The sequence below is a fragment of the Macaca thibetana genome, chromosome 15 (assembly GCF_024542745.1).
Source record: "Macaca thibetana thibetana isolate TM-01 chromosome 15, ASM2454274v1, whole genome shotgun sequence".
Classification (NCBI taxonomy): domain Eukaryota; kingdom Metazoa; phylum Chordata; class Mammalia; order Primates; family Cercopithecidae; genus Macaca; species Macaca thibetana.
Window position 1 is genome coordinate 60,085,903 of NC_065592.1, and position 23,747 is coordinate 60,109,649.

A 23,747-nucleotide genomic window follows, 5' to 3' on the forward strand; every position below is an offset into this window, starting at 1 on the left:
AAGGGATATTTTCTCCCTAAGGAGAAAATGTGGTTGCATTAAATTGGTTAAAAAGTAACAAAAACAAACCAAAAACAGTTCACTGTATAATTAAGGTCTTCATCCTATTTTGTTATTCTGTTGGGCTGGCGGTTTTTTAAACCTGGTTGCACATTGGGATCACCTGAGTCAATCAGAAAGCTCCAAGGCTGCATACCCAGATTGTAAGGAGTGGTCTCAGGTGTGGCCCTAGATTCAATAGTTTTAAAATGTCCCAAGATGATTTTAATGTTCAGCCAGAGTTGATAATCCTGAGCGAGGCTCTCACTACTAATAGACATCTGTAATATGACACTGGCAGTCTTTGATTTTTCTTGATTTTGACCTTCAGTGCACTCTGAACTTTCATACAGTACACATTAAAATTCCCTACCCTGTCTACAGTTGGGGCCTTGTATATTAACTGATGAGAATATTCAACAGTTTTACAGTAGGCTGCTGTCGTAGACCAAATGGTGGCTCCCCAAAATGTCCATGTCCTAATACCTGGAACCTGTAAATTTTACCTTATTTGGAAAAAGGATCCTTGCATATGTGGTAAATTAAGGATCTTGAGGTGAGGCGATCATCCTGGATTATCTGGGTTAAATGTCATCTTAAGTATCCTAGTGAAAGGAGAGTGAGATTTGACAGACACACAGAGGCGAAGGCACTGTGAAGATGGAGACACACATGGAGTGATGGGGCCACAAGTCAAGGAATGTCTGTCTATGGCCACCAGGAAAAGGCAAAGAGCAGATTCTCCCCTAAAGCCTTTGCGGGGAGCGCAGCTCTGATGACACCTTGATTTCAGTGCAGTGAAACTGATTGTGAGCTACTGGCCTCCAGAACTGTGGGAAATACATTTCTGTTATTTCAAAGCACAAAGTTTGTGGTAGTTTGTTACAGTAGCCACAGGAAACTAATATAGCCACTTTGCTATTAACATTTGGGTATTGGCGGCATGGTATCCCTGTCTACACAGCAGTATATATTTGTGTATTAGATTAAATGCATTATCCCATTTTATAAAAATAAGTTGAAATCAGAGAAAGGCTTTATGTATTTGTGTGAACACACACGTGGATATATTTATACACACACCCAGTGGTATAGCTATAATCTTAATGTGATTGAGATAAAGATGGAAATCATTAGGATGGGTCTTTAACCTCAATTAGATGCTCATTAGATTTAAGCTGTATTTAATGATGAGGCAGAATAACACAGTTAATGAACATGTACCAAATGCTGGAACTATTTTGTTGAAGATTGTTTCTAAAAACATGACAGATAATTAGGGATTTTAATAAACTTCTATTGCACTGGGAATAGATAATCTCTCATAACATTTATTGTGCTTTCTTGGTTCTAAGGTGTAACACTTTCCTCATTTCTGAAATTAGGATATCGTATAATAAATGTGGTCATTTAATGTGTTCACCTTAAGATGTTACAGAATTAATGGCGTCATTCTGAAATAGAGGTATTTTAGAATTGTGGCCCTTCAGCAAGCCTGTCGTTTGACTTTTCCAATTTGACTGTTGGATATTCAATTTGAGCACATGTTTTTGAAATGCATTATATAAGAAGGCCAAGCAGTACCTATATGAAATTCTAAAGCTTTTAATGTTCCAGTTTAATTATTGTTTTTGTCTTCAGTTCCCAGGAGCTACCATAGTAGAAACTACAATTTTGCTTGTTGAGATACAGACTGTTCAGTGGAAAAATCCTGGACTTTAGAAGTGGCAGACCTCAGTGCTTAGGCTAATTCCACTGCTGATTAGCTGTGACATTAGGTGACGTTTCTTTGGTAAATGAGGGTAATACCTATATTACAGGGTTGTGGTGATTAAATGAGATAATGTATTTAAAGTGTTAAGTAAGATCTGTTCAAAACTCCATAGACTGTTGTTATCTGCCCTTATTTTTATCCAACCTATTTTGTGCCCAGTAAAGATTTGAACCTTAAGGAAAGATTTGAACCTTAGGAAAGACAATTATGTTAACCCAGGAATAAGGCTCATTCTGACTTGAATTTTGCTGCTCATGACTCTTTATGCTTTTGCATATTGTTCTACCTGTATAAATATATTACATTTCTTGATGGTTCACCTCCAGATTTCCCTTCTTTATATATCCTTCTCTGCCTACAATAACCTTAAACTGATTATTCCTTGTTCTGTGTTCTTAGAATGCTGGTAGGCTGGTGACATAACCTTACCTTTTGATCTTACATTGTTCTTTGTCTTTCCCCTGTGTGTATCATGTTCATACTAAATAGATTAAAAGCTTTGGACCAAGTACTTGTATCCAGAATATATAAAGGATTTTGCCAAATCAATGCAGAAAAGACAACCAATCCAATAGAAAAAGTGAATGAAAGACTTCAACAGATACTTCGTAAGTGTCCAATATGTACAATAAATATGTGAAAGGTGCCTAGCCTCATTAGTCATTAGGGAAATGCAAATTAAACCACAAGGTGATTTCACTACACAACTACCAGAATGGCTAAAGACAATGAAGTGTTGGCAGGAATGTAGAACAACAGAAATTCTCACACTCTGCTGGTGGGAATGTAAATTGATACGAGCACTTAGGGAAACTGCCAGTAAAGTTAAACATACCCAAGGATCTAGCTATTCTGCTCCTAGGAATGTGCATATGTGTGTGTGGGTACATGTACAAGACATGTACAAGAATATTTCTAGCAGTACTATTTATAATAGCTTAAAATTGTCAATCATTGTAGAATGTTCCTACAACAGAATGATCTACATTAGTGAATATGAACTAACTACTGCTATACTCAGTAATGTGAATGACTTTTAAGAAGCCATACACGTAAGCATGTGTATTCTATGCTTCTGTTAATAAAAAGATCAGAACCAGGATGGTACTACCTTTTGGTAGGTCTGGTTTGTGGGGCGTAGTAATGTTAGTGGGTACTGGGGGAGGCTTCTGGGAAACTGGTATTGTTCCATTTCTTGAACTGGGAGGTAGTTTATTGGGTTTGTTGACTTAGTTTAAATCCATCAAAATGTATACCTATTATTATTGCACTTTTCTGTATGTATGTACACTAGTCTTTGATAAACTTTTTAAAAAAGTTCATCATTGTCAGCTAGCAGAGTGTTTGGTACCTCATGGGTGCCTAATGAACACATCTTTTGGTTTTACTTGATTTTTATACTCCTAGTATTTTGTGGAATTTTTTTCCATGAAATGTTACAGTATTTTCTGATGTTGAACATACATATCTTCTCCAAAGCAATGCCTCCCACCACCCTTTCTACCTTGTCAAACTCCAAGCCTTTCTTAGTGATAGCCAAAATTATAAAAGGTATTGCTTTTTTGGTCTCAGTACAAATGTTCTTGCCATAATTTTCAATAGATTCTTAAAGAATGCCACAACATGTAAATTTAGAGGGACAGGCTTCAAGCTAGACTACAATCGGTCTTGTGAGACCAGTTGTAAGTAATAGTTTGATGAAAGGTATTAAAAGCCTGGGCTGACACATTAAAAGGGCTGAAAAAATCTTACAGCAACAAGGTTGTATCCTAAACCTATTAAATGGAGAAGCATGTGTGCTCAGTGACCTTGGGACTGACTAGACCTACATTTGAGAGCTGACAGGAATGGTTTACAGATGAATGAAATAAGAAGCATGTGTAGTGGGGATACTGTTACATTTGATAGGAGGAATGAAAACAAGAGCTTTAGATTTCATTTAAAACCTCAGTACTGTAAAAAAGTCTTAAGTTTTTTGTTTTTTTTTTTTAAGTCAGAGTCTCACTCTGTTGCCCAGGCTGGAGTGGAGTGGCAGGATCTCAGCGCACTACAACCTCCGCCTTCCAGGTTCAAGCGATTCTCATGCCTCAGCCTACTGAGTAGCTGGGGTTACATGTGTGCACCACCATGCCCGGCTAATTTTTGTATTTTTAGTAGAGACAGGATTTCACAATGTTGGCCAGGCTGGTCTCAAACTCCTGACCTCAGGTGATCCGCTTGCCTCGGCCTCCCAAAGTGCTGGGATTATAGGCGTTGAGCCACTGTACCCAGCCTTGCATTTATTTTTCTGTTTGTAGAGCCTATAAATGTTGAGGAACTAGGTACTTTTTTCACTGCCTCTTTTTTTTTTTTTTGTCTTTCTTCGTAATTCTACTTTCTTGTTCATATCCTCGCCCCTGTCTCCTTCCTTATACTTCTCATCCCTCTCTTTCCCTTCCCTCCTTTTCCCTCCCTTTTCCTCTCGCCTCACTGGTCCAAGCTAACTAGGTGCCTTCCTGAATGCTGAGGATGTTGTAGCCCCCTCTGTAGCCTGACAGGGTTCCTGCTCCCTTCTGATTGAAGCTTCTCACGAGGATTTAGCATTTATTTTTTTCCTTTTGGAAGAACAAGTTTTGACTTCTTGTCTCCTTTGGGAATACATTTATGAAAACAAGCAAAGGTGGAGGGGGTGTGGAGTTGGGGAACCTTCAGGCAGGCAGTGCCCAGCAGGAACCTCATTCAGAGATTTGCTGGGCTGGCTTGAATGGAATGGGGAACAAGTATGAGTGATAATCACATTTGAGATCTTCAGTAAAACTGTCGGTGGGTCCTTCATGACAGCTACCCTGTACCATAGTAATTTTTATTTAAAAAATGTTACTTCTGGGAGAATTGCTAGAGCCCAGGAGTTTGAGTCCACCTGGTAACAAAATGAGAGCCTGAGAGCCCGTCATTTTAAAAAAAGGTTCTTTTTCGTTAGTCACAGTTATTCCTTTTCTCTGCTTTAAAAAGTGTGGAAGATAATATTTATTATAGTACATTTCATCTGACAGAAACATTTCATTATTCTGTTGTACTATGCGGTAGTTTTATAGAAGTTTTTGCAGAGATTGTTATACCAGAACCAAGATAAGGATATTAATTTTGTATCTTGATACAAACGGTATTTTAAGAATCAAAACACTTATTTTTAAAATTTTTAGAGGAATTTTAGGTTTACAGCAAAGCCAAGCAGAAAGTACAGAGATTTCCTATGTAACCCCCAACCCCACACATGCACAGCTTCATCCATTATCAACATCCCCTACCAGAGTGGTATATTCTTGCTGTTGTATACTTATGGGTTAGGATAAGTGTATAATGACATCTGTCCACCATTATAGAATCACGTGGAGTGGTTTCACAGTCCAAAAAATCCACTGTGCTCTAACTATTCATTCCTTCTCCTTGCTGCTTCCCTTGACCCATGACAACCATTGATCTCTCTGTGTGTACGTGTTCTTTTATTTTTGTTTTTTGTTTGTTTGTTTGTTTGTTTTGAGGTGGGTTCTGGCTCTGTTGCCTAGGCTGGAGAGCAGTGGCATGATCTTGGCCACTGTAACCTCCACCTCCTGAACTCAAGTGAACCTCCCATTTCAGCCTCCTGAGTAACTGGGACTATAGGCACACTCCACCATGCCTGGCAAATTTCTGTATTTTTTTTTTGTAGAGATGGGGTTTCGCCATGTTGCCCAGGCTGGTTTTGAACTCCTGAACTCAAGCGGTTGCCCTCCTCAGCCTCCCAAAGTGCTGAGATTACAGGCATGAGCCACCTCATCCAGCCCATTGATCTTTTTACTATCTTTGTAATTTTGCCCTGTCTTAAATGTCATATAGTTGGAATCATACAGATGTAGTATTTTCAGACTGGGCTTCTTTCATTTAGTAAAATGCATTTAAGTTTCCTCATGGCTTGAGAGCTCATTTCCTTTTAGTGGTGAATAATATTCCATTGTGTGGTGGATGTACCACAGTTTATTTCTTCACCTACTGAAGGACATCTTGGTTGCTTTCAAGGTTTGGCAACTATGAATAAAGCTGATATAAACATCCATGTGTAGGTTTTTGTATGGACTTAAATTTTCAACTCCTTTGGAGTAAATACCAAGAAGTTCCATTGCTGGATTATATGGTAAGAGTATGTTTAGTTTTATAAGAAACTGCCAAATGTCTTCCAAAGTGTATACCATTTTGCATTTCTACCAGCAATGAATGAGAGTTCCTGTTGCTCCATATCCTCACCAGCATTTAGTGTTACCAGTGTTCTGGAATTTGGCTATTGTAATAGGTGTGTAGAAATATCTCATTGTTTGAATTTGCATTTCCTTGATGACAGATGATGTAGAGCATCTTTTCATATGCTTATTTGCCATTTGTATACCTTCTTTAGTGATTTGTTAAGGTCTTTGGCCCATTTTTGAATTGGGTTGTTTTTTTATTTTTGAGTTTTAAGAATTTGTTGTGTATTTTGTTGTTACTTTTATTTATTTATTTATTTTTTAAGACAGAGTCTCACTCTGTTGCCCAGGCTGGAGTGCAGTGGCACAATCATGGCTCACTGAAGCCTTGACTTCCTTTGGCTCAGATGATTCTCCTATCTCAGCCTCCAGAGTAGCTGGGCCTACAGGCATGCACCACCACTTGCTGAGATTAGAGGTGGGAGCTACTGCACTGGGCCCTTTGTATATTGTATATCCTTTATCAAATATGTCATTTATTTCCTCCTAGTCTGTGGCTTTTCTTTTGATTCTCTTGACAGCATCCCTTGCAATTTAGGAAAAAACACCTACTTTTATTCTATTTGTTTTCTTCTCTACTCTTTCTTCTTACACTACAGTGCAGATTTCTGTATCCACCCTCCCCTCCAAGCCCATACGGGGCAGTAACGTCTTCCTTAGCTATTTGAAACAAGAGGGAATAAATATCACATATGATCTCAAAAGAGTAGTAAAAAATTAACAGACAATAATTACATGTTCTAAGAGATTATATCTAAGAGACGATATAATTACTGTTGTGGTCCAGAATGGTTATATCATTATTTTGAAGAGGAAAGGCTAATTTTAAAATGTGTTATTGCTTTCTTCCAGATAATGTTTAAGCTTTAATATCCAATTTATCATTTAAATACAACACAGAATTATTTTAATTTTTAAAATTCTTTTTTTGGGGGGTCACTTTCAAAACTGGAAGAGATGACTTTGGCTGTCTTATTTGGAATGGAAATTACCTAAGAGTCTTCTCTATGGAACTTGTTTCTGTACTACAGTAGTACTTTAAAAACATGGACACTTTAATACTGGTAGTGGGAATCTTAAATTTTTTTTTTTTTGTATCAAAACTTGTTTCTGGGCTCTAGAAATAAATGTGTTTCTACATTTTTACATTCAGTTTAATGAGGAAACTTTCCACCGCATATTTCAGAGTGTTAAAAAAAAACTGTGACAGTCAAAACTTAATTATAATTTTCCCTTTTAATATCACGTGCTGTCTCCCTTTAGTTCCTATTACATTTCTTGTTTTCTTCTCCTTCATTATTTCCTTACAGCTCTTCTTTTAGACTGCTGTTAACCTTGGATACCAAGCTGCATTGGATAAATAGAATGAGAATATTACGACTATTTTTTCAGCAATTAATGAGTTCTAGCTGGTCTTAATTGCTTATGGCATCACGAACAATAAGGGATTTTTCTTCATTAAATCCAGGATTCAATACCTATTTAAAGAACAGAAAGCACTGAATTTTCTTTTTCATGCGTTACTTGAGAACACATTTTCTTACCATTTCTTCCTGCTTAGAGCATCTATATCCAACATTCTTTGTCAGTTTAAACTTTGCTTTTATGGTAGAGTTACTGTAATGTGGTAATGAATCAAAAGCCACCATAGAGGCTTGAGTTTGAGTTACAGTTAAATGATTTCTTCTTCTGTTTTCTCGAGGGTTTTGAACTCATTTCACATCCATTGTCTCCCATTTACTTACACACACACACACACACACACACACGGCAAGAGACAGTGAGCAGGAGACTTTTTTTTGAGGAATAAATTCTCAATTGATTTGGTTTAAAGTTTACAACTTAGACTGGGTGCACGTCTCACCTGTAAGTGGGTGCTCACGCCTGTAATCCCAGCACTTTGGGAGGCCAAGGTGGGCAGATCACCTGAAGTCAGGAGTTCGAAACCAGACAGGCCAACATGGCGAAACCCCGTCACCACTAAAAATACAAAAATTAGCCGGATGTGGTAGTGCATACCTGAAGTCCCAGCTGCTAAGGAGGCTGAGGCAGGAGAATCGCTTGAACTCAGGAGGTGGAGGTTGCAGTGAGCCGAGATTGCGCCATTGCATTCCAGTTTGGGTGACAGAGCAAGACTGTCTCTCTCAAAACAAAAACAAAAAACAAAAACAAAAGTAGTTTACAGCTTAGCTATGCAACTCATTTAAATTTAAAAAAATTATTTCAAAGGTTCTGTGAATTCTTTCACATCCTCAGCCTGTTTACAATGCTTTTGTCTTAGAAGAAGTCCTGCATTTTCCACTATTCCATATATCCTGCTTCTCCCACTCTTAGTCTCCCCTCAGCTTTAGGACAGTTGCTGCATCTCTGGCTTTTTCTGCAGCCGTGGCCATGGCCAGCATTCTCTTCTAACACTCTGCTATTCCCAGATGTTCTTTGGATTTTCCTGCCCCTGTGCCTTTAAGATGTTATGTGACAGATTGGATTAAGAAAATGTGGCACATATACACCATGGAATACTATGCAGCCATCAAAAAGGATGAGTTTGTGTCCTTTGTAGGGACATGGATGCAGCTGGAAACCATCATTCTTAGCAAACTATCACAAGAACAGAAAACCAAACACCGCATGTTCTCACTCATAGGTGGGAACTGAACAATGAGATCACTTGGACTCAGGAAGGGGAACATCACACACCGGGGCCTATCATGGGGAGGGGGGAGGGGGTAGGGATTGCATTGGGAGTTATACCTGATGTAAATGACGAGTTGATGGGTGCTGACGAGTTGATGGGTGCAGCACACCAACATGGCACAAGTATACATATGTAACAAACCTGCATGTTATGCACATGTACCCTAGAACTTAAAGTATAATAATAATAAATAAATTAAAAAAAAAAAAGATGTTATCACCCTTTCTCAGAACATCCCCCCTTTCTTAGGATTGGCTAACTTGTCCTCCTAAGTCAAGACTCCTTCAACCATCTCTCTCTCTCTAGGGAAGTCTGTGCTGTTTCCCAGTCGCCCATTTTTGCTGTGTGCCTAACTCTTGTGTGTTTTTATTGTGGTGGTATTCATATTAGTCTCTATATTCATTTTCTTGTATTATTATTCACATTATTTTTTATGTATATGCCTTCCTATTTTGCTGGACTTAAGTTACATGAAGGAAATTGGTTTTCACAGCATTTAGGATGGAACTTAGCTGGTACAAAGTAACTCGAAATAAGTACTTTTTCATTGATAGGATTTGCGAGCTGTTTATGTGACTGTGTCAATTTATTCCAACTGAGACTCAGTGATATTCTTTTTTTTAAATTTAACTTTTGTTTTAAGTTCAGGGGTCCTTGTGCAGATTTATTGTGTAGGTAAACTTGTGTCATAGAGGTTTGTTGTACAGATTATTTCGTCACCCAGATATAAGCCTAGTACTCATCAGTTATTTTTTCTGATCCTCTCCCTCCTCTGACTCTCCACCCTCCGGTAGGCCCCAGTGTGTGTTGTTCCCCCTATGTGTCCATGTGTTCTCATCATTTAGCTCCCACTTATAAGTGAGAACATGCGGTATTTGACTTTCTTTTCCTGTGTTAAGTTTCCTAAAGATAATGGCCTCCAGCACCACCCATGTCCCTGCGAAGAACATGATCTCATTCATTTTTATGGTTACATAGTATTCCATGGTATATATGTACCATATTTTCTTCATCCAGTCTACCATAGATGGGCATTTAGGTTGATTCCATGTATTTGCTATTGTGAATAGTGCTACAGTGAATATATACATGCCTGTGTCTTTATAATAGAATGATTTATATTCCTTTGGGTATATACCCAGTAATGAAATTGCTGGGTCAAATGGTAATTCTGTTTTTCATTCTTTGAGGAATCACTACACTGTCTTCTACAATGGTTGAACTAATTTACACTCCCACCAACAGTGTATAAGCATTTCATTTTCTCCACAACCTTGCCAGCATCTGTTATTTTTTGACTTTTTAATAATAGCCATTCTGACTAACATGAGATGGTTTCTCACTGTGGTTTTGATTTGTATTTCTCTAATGATCAGTGATGTTGAGCTTTTTTTCATATGATTGTTGGCCACATGTATGTATTCTTTTGAAAAGTGAGATTCAGTGATATTCTGTGAGTTTCACTATGTACATCATTGTATGTATATATCATGTAGTCAAAAAGCCTATATATAGCTCTTAATATGGCCTAATATAATGACATGCTTCCATCTGGCAATTGTTAGGTACCTAAAAGTGATGACATATAAATAAAAAACTTTTTATCTTGGAATAAATTTAGGTTTACAGAAAAGTTTCATAGTATAGAGTATCCCTGTATACTCCTCACTTGATTTCCTCTATTGTTAAAAGTCTTTAAGGATTTTGTAAAGACTTTTGTAAAAACTGATAAACTAATGTTGGCACACCATTATTAATTAATTTCCAGACTTTATTCAGATTTGTCTAGTTTTTCTACTAATATCTTTTTTGTGTATGTTTCAGGATTTAATCTAGGCTACCACACTCACTGTATTTAGAAAATACTTATTTTAAAAGTCTGTAATTTAAAGAGTAATATAAATTTCTTCTGGCTAATAAGTATTTCCAACTTTTTTCTATTTAATAATTAAAAAACACTATTCCTTTTCTACCTTTTACAGGTAGGAAGAATTAACTCATTGTTAATTAACGAAAGCATTAGTTAATTTAAAGAGTATTGCAGGGTCAGCAAAATCAGGATCCACATCAGGATCCCACATTGCAGTTAGTTGTCATGTTTCTTTAGTCTCCTTTATCTGTGAGAGTTGCTAAGTCTGTCTTTGTCTTTCATGATCTTGATATTTTAAAAAATTCTTGGTCAGGTATTTTGTAGAATGTCCCTTGATTTGGGGTTTGTCTGATGTTTTCTCATGACTAGGCTTTGGCTATATTATTGAGAAGGACTCCACACATTTGATAAGCCTTTCTCATTCATTCCATCACCTCAGGGGTACATGGTACATGATGTCAGTATGTATTACTGGTGTTAACCTTGTTCACTTGTTTAAGGTGGTATCTGTTAGGATCCTTCACTATGAAATTTTATTTTATCTTTATGATTACTAAATGTCTTGGGAGAGATACTGTGAGATTGCGTGATATCTTGTTTGTTCTTAAAATTTTGCCCACTTATTTTTGTTTCCTTCCTTGCATTTTGCCTGGAGCAGTTACCACTGTCGTATTCTAATGGTGTTTTTCTGTTTCTCTTATTTTCTTCTGCATTTATTAATTATAATTCTTCTGTAAGGAAAAGTTGCCTTTTGTTTGTTTGTTTGTTTTGAGACAAAATTTTTGCCCTGTTGCCTGGGTTGGAGTCCTCCTCCTGGGTTCAAGCGATTCTCCTGCCTCAGCCTCCTGAGTAGCTGGGATTACAAGTGCGTGCCACCGCGCCTGGCTAATTTTTTATTTTTAGTAGATACGAGGTTTCACCATGCTGGCCAGGCTGGTTGCGAACTCCTGACTTCAGGTGATCCACCTGCCTCTGCCTCCATCTCCCAAAGTGCTAGGATTATAGGCATAAGCCACAGTGCCCAGCCATTCATTCATTCATTCATTTCATTCATTCATTCATTCATTCATAGCCCTATGCTTTGTGAATATTTATTCTTTTGGTTATACTATTATTGTTCATTTTGTTGTTTAAATTACCCCAACTTTGGCCAGTGTAATTTCTTGTGAGTTGCCTTCTATGCCTTCTGACAAGTCTTCATCTCTTTTGCCATCTGCTTCTCTATTTTATTTTCTTTCTTGCTTTTTTTTTTCCCCCTGAGACAGAGTTTCGCTCTTATCTCCCAGGCTGCAATGCAGTGGCAGGATCTTGGCTTCACTGCATCCTCTGTCTCCCAGGTTCAAGCAATTCTTCTGCCTCAGCTTCCCGAGTAGCTGGTATTACAGGCACGCACCAGCACGCCCGGCTCATTTGGTATTTTTAGTAGAGATGAGATTTCACCATGTTGGCCAGGCTGGTCTCAAACTCCTGACCTTAAGTGATCTGTCTGCCTTGGCCTCCCCAAGTGCTGGGATATATAGGCGTGAGCCACTGCGCCTGGCCCTGCTTCTTTATTTTCTGACCCCACAGGATGATCCATGCACACCTTGTATTTTCACTGCCCTTATCTTGGGTTCAACAAATTTTCTTTCTTTCTTTTTTTTTGCTTTTTTGAGACGGAGTCTTGCTCTGTCATTAGGCTAACCCTAAAGAACCTTGGTTCCTTTTATTGGGGGATTGTATTTAGAAACTTCAATCTGGGTGCCATTTGTGTTCATTGTTACTGGGGTGCCACTCCTTCTGGTCCCTCTCAGTGGATAGAGCTATGAGATTTGTGTTGTTCTTTTTTGATGTTGGTTTTGTAGCCCTCTACAGTAGGTAGAAACTGTTGGCCAATACTTTGTAAAAAATCTCAATATAACTTTACCTTTTCTGTGTTTCTGAGGAAATTTTCCAAAATTCCAATGATATTATAATACTCAGTAAATATTATATAATACTAGGCTAAGAGCTCTGTGAAGTCTGAAAGAACCTATACTAGCACCTGGATGGTAAATCAATGCTTATTGAACAAAATGGAATTAGACTATTTTAAAAAATACAAAAACTGGGGTGTAGCTAATAAATAAAGTGAAACATTTATCCTTAAACTACATAGCAATTTCTAGCATATTACTGAAAATTTCTAGCATATTACTGAAAATTAAGTAGATGCTTAAAATGCATGAGTTGGATTTATTATAATACATTTTACATTATCTCATCCTATTGTAAAAATAATATACCTTCTAGGACAGATTTTACCTTTTAGCCTGCCCATTGAACTTGCTGAAAATATGTTTGGAAACAGAGTTGATGTAAAATGTGTTACCAATTTAAGATTCCCATGTAATCTTTCTACATTGTTGTAACTACTTGTTAGGAGAGGCTCAGATTCTTTTTTTGGTTCAAGAGTATCTGGAAATCATTCCATATACTCCATAGATGATAGAGCATTCTAATAAGCTTTGATATAAAAAAGAAATCGATGTTTTTGCTCAACCTTGCAAATAAACTTTTATAGTATTTTGTGCCATTTTGGCATGACAGTTATTTAATACAACAGCATCAATAGCATTCCTGAGATACAGAAAATGACGAATAACAAGAAAGCCAAGAAACCAGAGTAGTAAGACTTTAGAAGCTCTAGCTCTGTGATTAACTGTAACTTAAAGTATTTCGGTGTGTATACATGTAGAGTGTTGTGCTTTTCTACGTATTTTTGTGAGGCTGCCTATCAGATTGGAGTGCGATTAAAAAAAAAAAGTTGCAATATGGTTTGGGCAGTTGTGACCAGAGAGCTGTTTAGTGTAAACATTTGTTTCCAAGCTTATGTGATGGGGATACTTTCCCCTCCTTCATGTGGGTCAAGGTGGGGTTGGCAAGTCCTTAGCGGAGTCAGGAGGTATCTGACAGGCAGTGATGGTGTTCATAGTCACAGAGTCCCGGAGCTGGAGCTGGGGTTTATGGCTGACATCTAGATATATCTTACTTAACTGGCTTTGCTTCTGTTTTTTATTTCTTTGTCTTTATGTGTTGTGCTCCCATGGCACACAATATAACATGTCTAGTAACATTGCTTGTGAGTCTTTTTCTTGTGTAAAAGCAAATAGATGTTGCTCTGGTGCAGAATATATATTGACTCAATTTTCTTCAGACATACTCCCCAGCCACAGAGTCTTACATCAGGGGGTCTGTGCTTGAGCTTCGGGGGAGGCCACAACCTGACCCAGATGACGTCAATGGGGAGATCCTCAAAAGAGGCCGCTGCCTGTTATGACTCCGGCTGATGGCAGCCATGGTAGAGGTGGCCACTTACCATGGTTGCCATTGTTTATCTGACCCCAGGAGTTGTCAGATAAACATCCAAAGAAAGAAAAATAATTATTTAGCTGCCTAGCCATTCTAAAAGATTTTGCCAAAAAGGAAAAAACAAAAAACAAAACCAAAAAAACCCCCCAAAAAAATACGGTGAGTATGGGGAGAAAAAGGAACTAATGATCTCACAGTCTCTGGCCACCCCAAGAAAAGGCTACTGCCTAGAGATACCAGGTCCCTTCCTCCTCCCCCATTTTCTCTTATCAGTCAGATATAGGAACTAAGAATGGTGTTGGCTTCAAGCCCAAGGGGGAAAGAAAAGGAACTTTAAACCCTATAGTCCCTATTCACCAGGTCCTGCAAGTATGCCAGTCCTAGATTACTTACAATTTCAAAACAAACTCAGTAAAACTTCAGGCAGGCGCCTCAGCACCGAATGCCCTGGCCAACAAATAGTGACATTGTTACATTTATTATAAACAATTGGACCATTGCCTAAAAATTGTTCCTTCAGGCTGGGCGTGGAGGCTCATGCCTGTAAGCCCAGCACTTTGGGAGGCTGAGGCAGGAGGATCACGAGGTCAGGAGTTCGAGATCAGCCTGGCCAACATAGTGAAACCCCGTCTCTACTAGAAATACAAAAAATTAGCCGGGCATGGTGGTGGGCACCTGTAATTCCAGCTACTAGGGAGGCTGAGGCAGGAGAATCGCTTGAACCCAGGAGGCAGAGGTTGCAGTGAGCTGGGATCATGCCAGTGCACTCTAGCCTTGGCAATAGTGCAAGATTCCGTCTCACAAACAAACAAACAAACAAAAAATGTTCCTTCAGGGTAAGAAACACGGAGAATCTCCTGTCTTGAAGACATTATTGGTGGTAACCAGGAAACACATTTCACTTCCTAGAAGACAATACTGGTTTCTTGGAAGATGCTTTCAGTAGAACTTTCATGTCCCTGATAGGTGTTAGGTAATGATTTAATTGAGAGGCATAATGTTCTCCTCAATTCCTTTTCAAATTCCAGCCCAACAAATAAAGCCCTAGCAGTTTCTATCTTGCCCAGGTCATATCTTTATACATTTGTGATCTTGCTACATCCCATAAAGGCTGGCAGCTAGATCAAGGGCACATTCTTTCCTGGGACCCATTAAAAATAGATTGTCCTATGGGCCAGGCAGTTTCTCATTTGATATGGGACTTATTTGAGCCTAAATATCCACCACCAAAAAAATAAATAAAATAAAAAAATAAAAACCCCTATATGGTACAACTACATATCATTTTGTTGAATATTAGTCTCATTGCTACTGGTTTGGGTGTTTAATGGTTTGCAGTCCAGAGGCCTGCATCAATTCGAGTCTGCAGTGACTTAAAAAGCCATACCACAGTCTGACATCCCAGATAATATCACCCAACACAGGACCTCTCCATTGGAGATGACTTTGCCCCTGTGATTACTTCCCCTGGGACACTAAAACCTCCACTTAGCAGGACACAGAGGACATTTTTTGGTTTTCTTCCTGAACCCACTGTCTCCTTAGCCTGTGATCCTGGTATCCTCCTTGTTCTCCACTCAAAGGTACACCCCTACACTTCCATACTGAAAGGAAAATCTGGAAAGAGTTACTACAATTAATGGAGACTGTTGATTTCTTCAGGAGACACCTGCCTCATATCAGTCAACCCCTTACTCCCTAGAGGAGAGGACCACCTACCCGCTGGTGTCTTTTCCTGGTACCCCTTCCAACTTTCCATCAGAATCTCTTGCCTTGTGCCTCCAAATATGACCACCAAATCCACTTTCTCCTTACAGTCAGTGCATCCGCCCCTCAGACTTAAACTTACCTGACATTTAAAAACTGGTGCCCAGGCATCAAGATGTGAATTACAGGGAATTCTTATAATTTTATGTTGCTTCAGCATCTATTCTGAATCTAGGTTTAAGTTTTTTCACACAGAAGCAGGGCTCAGTCATTCTTGGCACACTGTCCACTCCCTGCTTCCTTCCAATTCCTCAGTGTGGTCGAGCCAGATATCTGCCATGTACAACCACCTCCCTCGTGGATGTACAGATACAGCCTGCTTGACTGACCCCCAGACCCTACATGGACTGCTGCAGATATGCCACAGTAACCATTCTCATTCACAGTGTGACTCCACAGAACTTTTGCCTGCTTGCTCTAAACCCAACAACTAGAACTGCCCATGGGAAACCTGCTTGGTTGGTTCCCTGGACCCCAATAAAGGCCTTGGCCCATAGCTCGTCTCTCTCTGGCTCACCAGCTGCTGGTTGAGTGTATTTCCCTGCCATCTTGTCTTTCGCCCGCATTGGTAGTCCTCTTCTCTCACCAATTTGTCATACGTTGCTTCTGGTATTTCACGTGTTTGTGTTGTGTTTCCTCCTCTGTGTCTCATTGGACTGATAGACCCAGACCTAATTTTCCTCTTAGAGCTCTCCCAGAGAATGGCTATCTTGGGAGGAATAAACTGGACACAGGTCAGACAAGAGCCACAAGGGTGCCTGCCAGTATAAACCGATTTCCTGTGAGAGGGACACCTGGTCACAGGTCAGACACTTAGGCACTAGGCTATCTGCCAGGGTGAAGAAGGATCTCACGAAAGGTACATTGTAAATATCTATGACTACATTTCCTAGAGCCCTATCAGGGCAAGACTAGAATTTATGGATACTCTCCAGAGAGATACCCCAAAACCAAATTGGAGAGAAATATAACAGAGCCTCACTTACAGTTCTTAATATGGTGTTTTAAAGATTCCAGCTTATGGCCAATGCCATAAATAGGAGTTCTAACCAAAAGACAGGCTCTGTAAACTGCATGCATAGTGTGGGGATGCATTTGGTCATGTACTGTGCTTTGTGGCAGTATAGTTAGAAGCAGTTGTGGTGATGGTCATAGCTATTTTAGTAACTTCAGTTACTGACTTCTGGGAACAAAGTTTCTTGAAAATCAAATCAGCTGCATTAAAAAACCAAAAACAATAAATGAACTTTGCTTAATGACATAACATGACATGCTATTGAAACAGCATTGTTAACTATTAAACCTAGGGGGTGTATAGGATAAAAACACTTGTACTCATAGATGCTGTTTATAGTGGATAGTTAGGGGCAGTAGTTCTGAAACATTAGCCATTATCAGAATTGGAACAAGCTGGACTCTTCTCCCAAAGTTTCTGATTCATTAAACTTGGGGTGGGGCCTGAGAATTTGCGCTTCCAAAGGTTCCCAGGTGGTGCTAATAGTTCTGGAGTCACAGTTTGAGAACCACTGTTTTAAGGTTAGGAGAGCATACCAACCTATCAAAGTGGGCGGGTATCTGGTATTGCTGATTCATGGTGGCATGCTGTTGCTGTATTAAATGTCTAAGAAAAATCCATTGTGGAGTGAAAATATGATTGTTAATGGAATTTCAGATCAGGAGCCAGATAGGGAGACATCTGTTGTTCCACAGTCCCTAAAACAGCACCATTGCAGCCTTTCGTGGAGGCAGATCAAGAATGAGTATTTTAGGTTAGTATTTATTAAAGGAAAACTTTTGAAAGCTTGCTCTTGAAGTGCTAGGTTAAGTGCATGAAGAGGCCTGTATCTCATCTTCAGCTCAGACTTGGGGGCTTTTTTCTTTATATTCCTCCAGCAAGGTCAGCTAGGCTTTCTGCCTCTCCTACTCAGGGATGGGCTTCTTCTGTTTTAGAACTGTGTACTGGTAATGCAATTCTGAGGCTGCTCCCTGCTCCACAGAGACGAGTGCTGTGATAGATTATTAATGTCTGCTGTGGCTACTTTTGCCCTTCTCTGCCTTCAGCGTGAGCACTTACAGGTGTTCCTGTTTTAAACTTTACCTGCTGAAGAGGAAGGAGAGGCAGAGGTGTGTGTGTGCGCGCGTGTGTGTGTGTGTATGTGTGTCTGTGATGTCTGTGTATCTGTATGTGATGCATTTAAAAAAAACTGTTACATATTTTCTTAGGTACTATGTTGTGAGGCTGGAGTACAGTGGCTATTCATAGTCACTGTCATAGGCCATGAAATCCTGGGCTCTAGCTGTCCCCCTGCCTCAGCCTCCCAATGTATGTGATACATTTAATGATGCTTCATAGCATAACACCTTTTCTACCATCTTATAATGTAATTCACTGTTGCTTTTACTTCTGGTAATAGTTTGAGAGAAGGAATTGTGAGGTAGTGTACTGTAAATATTCCAGCTTATAACTCATTGTGTTATACTTAAAATTTCTCGGTAGATTGATTTTTTTGTGTTTGAAAAAAAGGTATTGCAATTGCAACTTTTTATTATTTGCATACGTTCTTTCCAATACTGGGTCTGATCAGTTTCATTTGGTCTTAATCCCTTATTTTTTTCTTGAAGATTTTTCTTTTTAAATTATGAAAGTAATATGTTTAAGTTTTATAACTCAGTCGCTCCAGAAATTAATAAGCATCCTTCCATATGCGCATGCACACACACATACACTGTCACTCTAGTATTAACCTCTAGTAGACATGTTTAAAAATGTTTTAATTTGTTTTAAGTTTTATAATATTAAATAATACCAGTCACATGATTATTCTCTGACTTTAATTTTTCACTTGAACCTATCTCGGACTTATTTTGAGGTCAATAGATGCAGATACATAATTCATTATTTTTAATGGCTGCATAATATTCTCCAGAGAGAACCAACTGTGATTTATTTAGCCTTTCTGGTATAGATGGCAACCACATTTCCAGTTTTTGTTCTTCTAAGCAGTAATGGCAAAGCATTCTCAAGTATATATCTTTATATACTGGTGCTTTGGTTCAGTTGAATAAACACTGAAAATGGGATTCCTAGACTAAAGGATGTATAATTTAAAAAATTTAAATAATAACATTTTACCAAATACTTTCTGGAAGATTGTAGAGACTTTCAAACCCCTCTCCCAAGTAGTATATGAAAATGTGCATTTCCTTATAGTACTATCAACTCTGAATATTAACAATCACCAATGTTTTGCAAAATTGATCTTTTTTTTCCCCCCAAGATGGAGTCTTGATCTGTCGCCCAGGCTGGAGTGCAGTCGTGTGATCTTGGCTCACTGCAACCTCTGCCTCCTGGGTTCAAGCAATTCTCCTGCCTCAGCCTCCTGAGTAGCTGGGATTAGAGGTGCACGCCACCATGCCTGGCTAATTTTTTGTATTTTTAGTAGAGATGAGGTTTCACCATGTTGGCCAGGCTGCTCTTGAACCCCTGACCTCGTGATCTGCCCGCCTTGGCCTCCCAAAGTGCTGGGGTTACAGGTGTGAGCCACCGCGCCTGGCGGCAAAATTGATCTTATATTTGCATACCTCTGCCAACCAGTAAGATTGAGTACTTTTTCACATATTTTAAATTTATTCACATTTCTCCGATTCATTGCTCATTTTTCCCTTCTTGGAATTATCAAATGATTGGAATTCTTTAAAGACACTAATCCTTTTTCAGATGTATTACAAATATTTTCTTCTAGTTTATCATTTGATAGTGGTGGTGCCTTGCTCTTTTACCATGCAGAAATATTAAATATTTATCTAATACAGCCTGTCAGTCTTTCCTTCATGGTTTTAAAAATAGAATTTTAGGGTTTGTAAAACATTTTCACATTTGATTCACATAATTCAGCTAAGATAATGTTGATATTCTCATCCTTATGAAGAACCAGAGCTTCCAGGAAGCCAACTGGCCTGCCTAAGTTTGTAAGTAGTGGATACCAGATGTAAACTAAAAAAAAAAAAAAGAAAAAGATTTGTACTGTGCTCTGATTGACAGTTCTTTTACAATAAAAATTACTTAATCATTTGGCAGGATATAAAACAAAAATCTGTGGTATTAGTGAATTATAATCTGTTTTCAAGGCCATATGTAAGACAAAGTTCAGGTTACGTTTTGTTTGGTAGTGAAAGATGCAATGCCATGTACATTACAGCAATGACTTGAACTGTGCTGTTAATACAGTCTTGCAGTAGTGGCTTATTTTTAACATGGTATCATACAGTATTTCAAATATTTATGCTTAAATAAAAGCCAAAACCTCAAGTGTTATAGATATTAATGCTTGTCTTAGGAGAAAGACCAAGGTAGAAGAGAAATACATCTTCAACAAATTCAAAAGAGCCACCTCTTACTCAACACTTGGGTGTTTCAGTGACTTAAAGCCACCACAAGCACAACTAAAGAGTGAGATCCATTTTTATCTAGAAGCAAAGAATTATAAAGAAACAGTAAACGCTTTTCCCCCTACTACATTTCAGCTGAACTTTGAACAGAATAAATATACCTTTCAGCACGTATTTTAATGAGTATACTGTCCATGGTGAACATACTTAAAAAAAAGAAATCCACTATAAAACAAAAAGATTGCCATCTTGGGTAGACATCAGTGATTTGTGCTACCAGATGTTCTGGGTACCCAGTCTGGACTCTGAATGGAGAGAGTTTGAAGAACCGAGGCAGAACTGGTGTTCGTTAGATCTTCATGGAATATAAACTGTTGTGGGCATTGTACATACTTCATACAAAATGTGAAGCCTAGGACAATAGATACCTCTCTTGCATGAAAAGAATAGAGACCTTGTGCTTCTGATTCCCATTGGTGTACATTGACCTGTAATTCCTTGTTATGTCTTCACCACCCCTTTCCAAACACACATTCACCAGACTTTAAAAATGAAATTATTTAAAATGAAATCGTATACCATATTCTTTTGATTATGAGTTCCTCGAGGATATAGAGGTGACTGCCATATGAATTAGTGATGCCATAAAATAGAAATGTCTTTCAGTATTTTATAATGGGGATGCTTAGCCATATTTTGTTTTTGCTGGACCTATGGGGTTTATAGATACTTATTTTATACTTCTGTTAGTGAATATATCAAATCTTTTTAGCTGTTTGGGTTTAAAACTTTTTTTTTGAATTTATTACTTTTTGTTCTGTTTAGTTTCTTTAATTTATGAGGCTAGTCTACTTGAATTGTATGGAGCCTGACTTTGTAAAGCAGTAGTTTGTGCTTACTTATCTGTCTCATCCTTTCTTGTAGCCTGAATCTTTAATCTTTTGTCTTCTTCATTCTTTACCTCCAAGATTTACTTTCAGTTCCTCCCTATGGTTATGACTGGGGTTTTGTTGACTAGAATTTCTTCTGCTTTAGGTCTCTAGATCCTGGGATGATAGTGTTGGCACTGCGGTAGTGTCCTCTCCTATCTCTTTCTACCATCTGTAAACACTTTCATTCTCCTTTTAGTGGATGGGCCTCCTGAGGATACATGATGCAGAGTGTTTGTGAAAGGAAACTGATAGGACTGAAGACATTTTTCTTTATAAAAGGGGAAGGGCGGAATGTGGGGTGAGAGGTAAGGGAATGGATCTGTTGTCATCCTTACTTGTTTCAAGTGTTCTGTGGGTTTTCATTTATCTGCAGTTTTGTGAGGCCATAAATAAGAACATTACAATGGGAAAGTTGCAGTATTTTAAATTTAGAGCAGTTTCAAAATCTGTGATTCTGGTTAGTAGCAGACAGACGCTAAACTATTTTATTGTGATGCATTGAAATAGAACCTCTCCTTTTGGATTAAGCAACAGGGAATATACATTTGAATATCTTAATGTTGTTATTGAATTAATTTCTAGATTTATTATGGCTACCTCTCCCCTCATGTAAACTGCTTTTATTCTTTTTTAAGCAAATATGTTATGTTTTGATGCCTAATCATGATTTTAGACATACTTTATTTGGATTGATATAGATTCTTATTGTGAAGAGTACTTTTCCTTTTCCTTTTATTCTATTATGATTTTAACATTAAAATGTTGAGCCAATTGATTTATCTATTTTTCTGGGCTTGAGAATTTTCCATTTTGGGAATAGACTACATGACATTTTGTGATTGGTTAATTTTCTTCTAATATTGCTGCTCTATCTTTGAGGAAGTTAATAAGCAAATTCTTGCATGCATGGGCAGGAGGAAATTGGGTAATCTTGAGAAATCATCTGCTGGCTTTGAACATGAGATTAATTTTGATTTTGATTAGTTTGTTAGACCAAAGGTTTGGGAGGAAAGGAGGGAACCTCTAAGGGTCTCTTTTTTTAAAGACAAGCTTTAAGAAATGTTATGTAAACTAGGACCTTTTTGTGAATATCTTTTTGTAGGGTTAACATTCTCATTTTAAAAAAATGAAGGCAGTTTTGAGCCTAGGCCGTGGTCAACTTGGGGGAGGCAATTTTAGGCTTTAGAAATATTTCCTTAGCTCTTCCTCGGACACTGATTTTCTTTTGGTGCCTTATAAGTAAGAAGTAGATTGCTGAAAGATGCTCAACTAAAAGATTATATGAATTTGTAGATTGTTCGTAAGCATCAAAACTTAAGAGGTAGATATTGTTGGAACTTGATCTGGATTCGGCTAGTCCCCTTTCCCTTCTTTTAAAGATCAATTAACTGCTAAATTGATGTTTCAAGAAACAGTTCTCTTTCAAATGTAGATACCGTCTTGAAAATTTACTACTCACTTTTGCATTAAGCCAGGCCTTACTTGTTAAAGGTTTTAGGGGGTGCCTTGCACTCTTCATACTGCCAGTTGAATAGTCAGTGTTGATTTGGAACAAAGAGAATTAATTTTACATGTTTGAGAAAGATTCGTTTTTAAGTGATACCCACCCCCTACTTAAATAGCAAGTGATTACTACTTTAATTTTCAATTAATCAAATTAGGTTTCTACTGATAGATTTTGATTACATGCAGTTCTAACAGCTTCCAGATACACTTCTCTTTCCCATATGCTTACCATATGCTGACTAAAATCAATGTAGAATAAATTAGTGTAAAAGTAAGAACACTAAGTTCTTTTGTAGAGTTCATCTTGAATGACAGAAGACAGCTCAGAATCATTTTAGCTATGAGGCACCTTTTGAAAAGTGATATGGAAAAATAACCCATTTATGTGTGCCAAGGTCTGTTTTCATAAATGTAAATTTGAAAGTTCATTAAAATTTTGGCATGTGATTTGGAATGCATAATAACTGGAAATGAGTCAACGCCAGAAATCTGTATCCTTATACCAACAGCATGTTTCACTGAAGACTGGCTTTGTATAGTTGTTTAATATTTAAAAGGTTAAAAAAAAGCATTTACTTGACGGTTATGGCTCTGTAATTGTATTCAGGATGGAGAGGCTGCAGAGGCAAGGGAGAGCCAGCAGTCTAACCCGTGGCCCCAGAAATCTCATCAGCCAGTTCTCTTGAAAAAGCAGGGGCTGGGCACGGTGGCTCATGCCTGTAATCCTAGCACTTTGGGAGGCTGAGACGGGCAGATCGCCTGAGGTCAGAAGTTCAAGACCATCCTGGCCAACATGGAGAAACCTCATCTCAAACTAGCTGGGCATGGTGGTATGCACCTGTAATCCCAACTACTTGGGGGACTGAGGCAGGAGAATCTCTTGAACCCGGGAGGCAGAAGTTGCAGTGAGCCGAAATTGTGCCACTGCACTCGAGACTCCATCTCAAAAAAAAAAAAAAAAAAAAAAAAAAAAAAAAAAAAAAAAAACCATAAAGAAAGAACAGGGCTGGTGACTTTTGAACAGTGACTACTGTCAGTGACCAACCATCTCTTGTTTTTCAGAGATAGCAAGACAGAAATGCATGTTTTCTATACCGTCTTTGGGAATGTAAAGTTGGACCATGAAGGACATTTTAGCTCACGTAACAACGGCTGAAAAATGGCTGAGCTGGGATCACACTTAGTGGGT

The 23,747-nt window shown here is 38.3% G+C and overlaps 1 protein-coding gene across 1 annotated transcript in view; it reads left to right on the top strand.

Annotated features, from left to right (window-relative positions):
• Positions 1 to 23,747, top strand: part of MLLT3 (MLLT3 super elongation complex subunit) — a 286,736-nt gene that overhangs the window by 97,840 nt on the left and 165,149 nt on the right. The gene's annotated exons all lie outside the window — the stretch shown is intronic.